Source organism: Myotis davidii, unplaced genomic scaffold (genome assembly GCF_000327345.1).
Source record: "Myotis davidii unplaced genomic scaffold, ASM32734v1 scaffold515, whole genome shotgun sequence".
NCBI classification, from domain to species: Eukaryota; Metazoa; Chordata; class Mammalia; order Chiroptera; family Vespertilionidae; genus Myotis; species Myotis davidii.
The window spans coordinates 1,335,913-1,342,677 of NW_006286242.1; the positions used below are offsets into that span (position 1 = coordinate 1,335,913).

Sequence of the window (6,765 nt, forward strand, 5' to 3'; positions counted from 1 at the left end):
ATGCTGAGGACACCCTTCTGTGGCAAGACTTGCTTCAGTGGGGCTTTGGTGCTCACTGAGTCTGCCCCCTGAGTGTGTCCCTTATGGATCTGAGGCGTTGTAATCTGGATGGTCCCATTCGGACCACTGGGTACACTGGCTCTTGGATCTCTAAGGAGGGGCTAATTTAGCCTCTTCCTGAGGCTACCCCTGCAGGAGCTATGGAGATATCTGCAGATTCCTCTTCTTTGTTTGGGGTTTGGAGGTGCCCAGATGAGGCCCAGCTGTGAAGCAATGCAAGCTGCTGTGGGGCCTTGGGTTTTCTTTTGGAAGTTCTGGGTCTCTCTGACCTAGCTGCAGTTTGTTAGATAATTTTAAGATTGCAAAGGGCCAGGCCTTCATGTGCAAAAGCCTCTGCCTTCCACTTGGGTGGGGCAGGGTCTCAGGGAATCAACAGGGTGGAGCAAGTAGCTATGACTACTCCTCAGTCCTACCTTAAGAGGCCCTGCATCTCAGTGTCCCGTAATCACTGAAGCACCTCTGAGAGAAAGCCGCCCTCGAGTTCTGCCTGCTGCCAGACAGTCCAGTTTCTCCCCATATGAGTCTGGGTCCCCAGAGACTCACCCGGAACTGGAGTTCAGAGCAGTTGGGAGCTTGACACTCCCTCCCAATTGAAAAAGACAACCACGTCCTCAGTTGCCAGCCCTTTCCACGTGGGCCTCCGTACCTCTGCACTTTATTTCCACACTTCCTCTGCGTCTCAGTGTGCTTTTCTCTTTCCTTCTAGTTGTAGAATTTCCACTCAGCCAGCCTTCCTATGGATCTGGATGATGTCCATTTTGTTTTTTAGTTGTATTTTTGAAGTGGTTGTGCGAGGCAGCAATTTCCGGTGTTTACCTATGCCGCCATCTTGGCTTCTCCTCCAACATTTGTCTTAATTCTAGGAAAAGAGAGCAGAGGGAAACAGCAATATTTGAAGAGATAATGGCTGAGATTTTTTCAGAACCAGTGAAGGACATCAGACCACAAATTGAGAAGCCCAGCAAATCTCAAGATGGATAAATAAATCCACCCTCAGTCACATTGTGGTAAAATAGAACATTCAAGACAAAAAGAAAAACTTAAAAGCAAATTCAAAAAGTCAGATTGTGATTGAGAGAGTGGCAATTAGACTGACAGCAAAATTCTCAATAACAATGGAGACCAGACATAATAAAATGATGTCTCTCAATACAGAATTCTATACTTAGCAAAAATATTTTCAAAGAAAAAAGATGAAATAAGGTAATTATTTCAGACAAGTTTCAGGCAATGAAAACAGAAAATTTGTTAATAGTAGACCCTTACTAAAAGCAAATTCTAAAGGATATATTTTAAGCATGATGAAAGAAATCTTTGATAGGAGATCTGAGATGGAAGAGCAGAGAAAATGTCCAATATATATAGTAAAGAGAAAAGATCACATAGTATTTCTCATGAAAATGCTACACAAAAAATATATATAGCTAAAATTAATTTCAGATGATGTCAACTTTAAGGACAAAAGCATTATAATGATGAAAGATTAAAATTACTAATAAGATATTATTTTAAATGTATTTGTACTTAATAATACGGCCTAAAATATATTAAGGAAAAATAGGCAATATACGAAGAGAAAAAGACAAATCAGTGGAAGAATTAACACACCATGATTAGACATTGATAGAATAATCACACAAAATCAATGAGGATATAGAAGATTTGAAAATATGAGTAAAATGTATAGTAATTGCAATGTAAATGTTTTTTTCAACTGTGGAGCATTTATAAAACTTGAGCATAGGCAGGGTAATAAAGCAAATCTCAACAAATTGTAAAGGATAAAATTATACAGAACATGTTCCTTGAACATAATACAATTAAGCTAGAAAATAATAAAATAAAAATTAAGTTTGGAAATTTTAAGAAACACATTTTGAATGCATGTTCATGGGTCAATGCAGAAATCATAATGAAAATGAAGAAATTTTATAATTAATGATATATTGCATTTGTAGAATATGGTAAAAACAGATTATATGGTGCTTTTTAAATTAAATTTATTGGGGTGGCACTGGTTAATATGATTATATAGGTTTCAAGCATACATTTATGATACATAACCTGTGTCTTGCATTGTGCACCCACCACCCAAAGTCAAATCATTTTCCATCACTATATACTCAACCTCCTTTACCCTTTCCTTCCCCTCACCCCTCCTCCCTCATAACCACTATACTGTTGTCTTTGTGTATGATTTTTCAGTCTTATATCGCACATATTATTGAAATCATATGGCTTGCAGATTTTCTTACTGACTTATTTCACTTAGCATAATTTTCTCATGGTCCATCCATAGTATTGCAAATGGAAGTATTTCATATTTTCTTATGACTGAGTAGTATTCGATTGTATAGATGTACCACATCTTCTTTATCTAATTCTCTTTGAAAGGACACGAGTTATTTCCATGTCTTTGCTACCATGAGTAATGCTGCAGTGAACATAGAGGTGCATATATCTGCAAAAAAAAAAACAGTTTTTTAGAGGAAATTTAAGTACACATTTTAGGAAGGATTCTGGCTAAAAGTTAATGAGCTAAGTATCTCAAGAATTTAGAAAACTGAGCTGTTTGAAAATTTAAAAAAGTAAGTAATATAAAATTGAAAATAGATCTTCAATATAAAATATCAAAATAGGCAAAACTTTATTCTTTAAAAGTTTAACAAGAACAACCCTGGCCACGTAGCCCAGTTGGTTAGAGCATCATCTTGACAGGCCAAGGTTGCAGGTTCAATCGCCAGTCAGGGCACATACAACATTTAACCAGTGAATGCATAAGTGAAACAGCAAATCTCTCTCTCTCTCTCATCAATCAATAAATTTAAAAAGGTTCACACAAAATGTGCATTGATGTTTGAAGAAGATCTATTCATAGTTGCCCAAAACTGGAAACAACCCATTGTCCTTCAACAGGTGAAAGGAAAATTAAAATATAGGGCATTCATGCAATGGAATACTATGCAGCAATAAAAAAAGCAACAAACATGGATGAATCTCAAAGGCATTAAGCTGAGTGACAGAAGTCAGTCTCAAAAGGTTACATACTGTATAATTACATGCATATGACATTTCAATTTTTATTTTTTAAAATCTTTATTGTTGATTGTATTACAGATGTCCCCCTTTCCCCCCCATTTCTCCTTCTCCACTGGTACCCATCCTGCCCCAGGCCTTTACCGTCCTACTGTCTGTGTCCATAGGTAAAATCTTTGGTTAATCTCTTCCCACCCACCACCATTCCCTCTGAGATTCATCAGTCTGTCCCATGCTTTCATGCCTCTGATTCTATTTTATACACCAGTTTATTTTGTTCATTAGATTTTGTGTTCATTTATTTTGATTTTTAGATTCAATTGTTGATAGATATGTATTTGTTTCATTTTATTGTTCATATTTTTTATCTCTTCTTCTATCTCTTCTTCTTCCTCCTCTTCCTCTTCCTTTTTCTTTTCCTCTTCCTCTTCTTAAAGGATACCTTTCAACATTTCATGTAATACTGGTTTGGTAGTGATGAACTCATAGCTTTTTCTTGTCTGTGAAGCTCTTTATCTGACCCTCAGTTCACAATGAGAACTTTTGCTGGGTAGAGTAATCTTGGTTGTAGTCCTTACTGTTTGAATATTTCTTGCCACTCCCTTCTGGCCTGAAAAGTTTCTGTTGAGAAATCAACTGACAGTCATGTGAGTACTCCCTTGTAGCTAACTGCTTTTCTCTTGTTACTTTTAAGATTCTTTCTTTATCTTTATCTTGGCATTTTAATTGTGATGTGTCTTGGTGTGGACCTCTTTCAGTTCCTCTTGTTTGGGACTCTGTGCTTCCTGGACTTGAAAGTCTATTTCTTTCACCAGGTAGGGGAAGATTTCTGTCACTATTTCTTCAAATAGGTTTTCAATATCTTGCTCTCCCTCTTCTTCTTCTGCCACCCCCATAATGTGAATGTTGGTACGCTTGAAGTTGTCCCAGAGGTTCTTTACACTATCTTCATATTTTTTATTTTTTTATTTTTTCTATTCTGATTGAGTGTTTTTTTGCTTCCTCATATTCCAAATTGTTGATTTGATTCTCAAAATCCTCTACTTTTTTGTTTAATCCCTGTAAATTATTCTTTATTTCAGTTAGTGTATGCTTAATTTCTGACTGGTCCTCTTTTATGTCTTTGACATGCTCACTAAGCTCCTTAAAAGTCTCATGAAGCTCCTTGAATAACCTTATAACCATGGTTTTGAACTCTGTATCCAGTAGTTTGCTTGCTTTCATTTCTTACATATGTGACATGTTTCTTTGTCTCCACATTTTGGCTGCTTCCTTGTATTTGTTTCTATGTATTAAATAAAGGTACTATGTCTCCTGGAATTGGTAGAGTGGCCTTGTGTAGTAGGTATTCTGTAGGGCCCAGTGGCTCAGCCTCCTGAGCTGGGCACTCCAGGTCTGCCCCTGTGTGGGCAGTGTGCACTGTCATGTTGCCATTGATCCTTGATTGCTGTTGGTGTCACTGGGAGGAGTTGATCTCCAGGCCAATTGGCTGTGAAGACCAGCTGCTACTACAGTGTAAGAACTTCTGTGCAGGAAACATCCCTATGGAGCAGGACTTTCTTCCATGTATATAACATTTTAAAAATACAAACTATGTGCTAGATAACAAACTGGTTGCCAGGGGCTAGTGTGACTAAGAGATAAGCCTGGGGAGTTTGGGAGGATGATAGAATTGTTCTGAGTCCTGATTTTGGTGGTAGTTACATGAATCTATACCTGTATTAAAATTCATAGATTGTACACCAAAAGGAAAAAAACAGTAACATTGTCTATATGAAAATTTACATATGTATATATGTGTGTGTATATTATTTTTTCATCTACAAAGAGAAACTCTAATCCAGATGACACCACTGCTAAGTTGAGGGAACTAAGAATCCCAATTTTAAACAGCTCTTCCAAAGATAAATATAAGAAGGAATATTCCTCAACTTTTAAAGAGGCTGCCATAATCTTAATACCAAATCAGATAAGCATAAAAAAAAGGAAAATTACAGACTCATTCAGAACACAGACACAAAAATTACAAAAAAACTCTTAGCTATATATTATTACAGGGGTGAGCAAAAGTACCTTTACAATTATAATACAAATAATATAATAATAAATAATAATACAAAAATAAGCTTTATTTTGTGTACTCATGACTGTAAACCTATTTTGCCCACCCCTGCCTCTGTGTGTGTGTGTATGTGTGTGTGTGTGTGTGTGTATATTCATATATATATATTCCATACATACATATATTCCACATATATATGTGTGTGTGTGTGTGTGTGTGTAATATATATATATATATATGGAATATAAGGTCAAAATAACATTTAAACCAATTTTTAAATACACTTTAACAAACTTAAGGAGAATAATCAAATATTCATCTCAGCAGACACAAAAAAAATCTTAGTAAAATTCAATATCTAGGATTGGATAACATAAAAGGTAGCAAACTAGAAACAGCGGGTACTTCTTTGATCTAATGAAGTGTGTCTATGTAAAATATAGCACAGACATTATATGCATACTTAATGATAAAAATGCTGACAACTGTTTTATGATCATAAACAAAAGAAAAAGATAAAAGAATGAATCTTGGAACATCAGGAAGGAAGAAAGAACTCTCCATTTAAAGATACATTTCTTTAATAAATAAACAACATTTCTAAAGCTATATAAAGGGCTAATTCTAGAGTTTTCTACACCTAATCCTATATAATAAAAGCATAGTATGCAAACTGTCCTCTCCACCGGGAGGTCATCGGGAGTTCAACCATGGGGCATGGCTGGCAGGGGGAAGGGAGGGAGTCCCCAACTGGCAGCCAGCAGCCACAAGGGACTCTATCAATGCACAGATTTTGTGCACTGGGCCTCTAGTTTAAAAATAAAAATTACATGTATCGGTATGTGTTCAAAACAATTTTGCCTGACCAAGTAGAACAAACCAGTAAACACAAAACTGTTTCTTTGATAAATGATTTTTACTCAGGTAAAAAATCAGTCTCAACCACTAAAAACCACAAATCAAGATAATTCTGGCATTCCACCAGGTAAAAAATATCCTTTTTCATTGCTGGAGTTTAAAATATCTGTATGGAAATGTGCACAGTTCAGTAGCACTGCCCAGTAATCCAAGGCAACAAAGTAGAATATTGGACCAGTGTCCTCAGTAAATTAATTTAAACTCATGAATATCAAGGTTAGTAATTCTTTTATATTTTATTGCTGTAAGTATTACATATGTCCCTTTTCCCCCATTGTCCTCACCCAGCCTGCCACACTCCCCAGCCCCGAACTTCACCGCCCCCACATTGTCTGTGTCCATTGATTATGCTTATATGCATACAAGTTCTTTGGTTGATCTCTTAATCCACCCCCGTCCAACCTCCCCTGCCTTCCCTTTAAGGTTTGAAGGGCTGTTTGATTATTCTGTGTCTTTGAATGTATTTTTGTTCATTAGTTTGTGTTGTTCATTATATTCCAGAAATGAGTGTGATCATATGATACTTATCTTTCTCTGGCTGGCTTATTTCACTTAGCATAATACACTCCAGGTCCATCCATCCTGTTGCAAGTGGTAAGAGTTCTTTCTTTTTTACAGCAGTGTAGTATTCCATTGTGTAAATGTACCATAGTTTTTTAATCTACTCATCTGCTGATGGGCACTTCAGC

The 6,765-nt window shown here is 36.4% G+C and overlaps 1 protein-coding gene and 1 long non-coding RNA gene across 10 annotated transcripts in view; both read left to right on the top strand.

Moving 5' to 3' along the window:
* ZEB1 (zinc finger E-box binding homeobox 1) overlaps positions 1-6,765 on the top strand; it is a 307,235-nt gene that overhangs the window by 195,572 nt on the left and 104,898 nt on the right. The window lies entirely within an intron of this gene.
* LOC107182103 overlaps positions 1-6,765 on the top strand; it is a 12,302-nt gene that overhangs the window by 1,681 nt on the left and 3,856 nt on the right. The window lies entirely within an intron of this gene.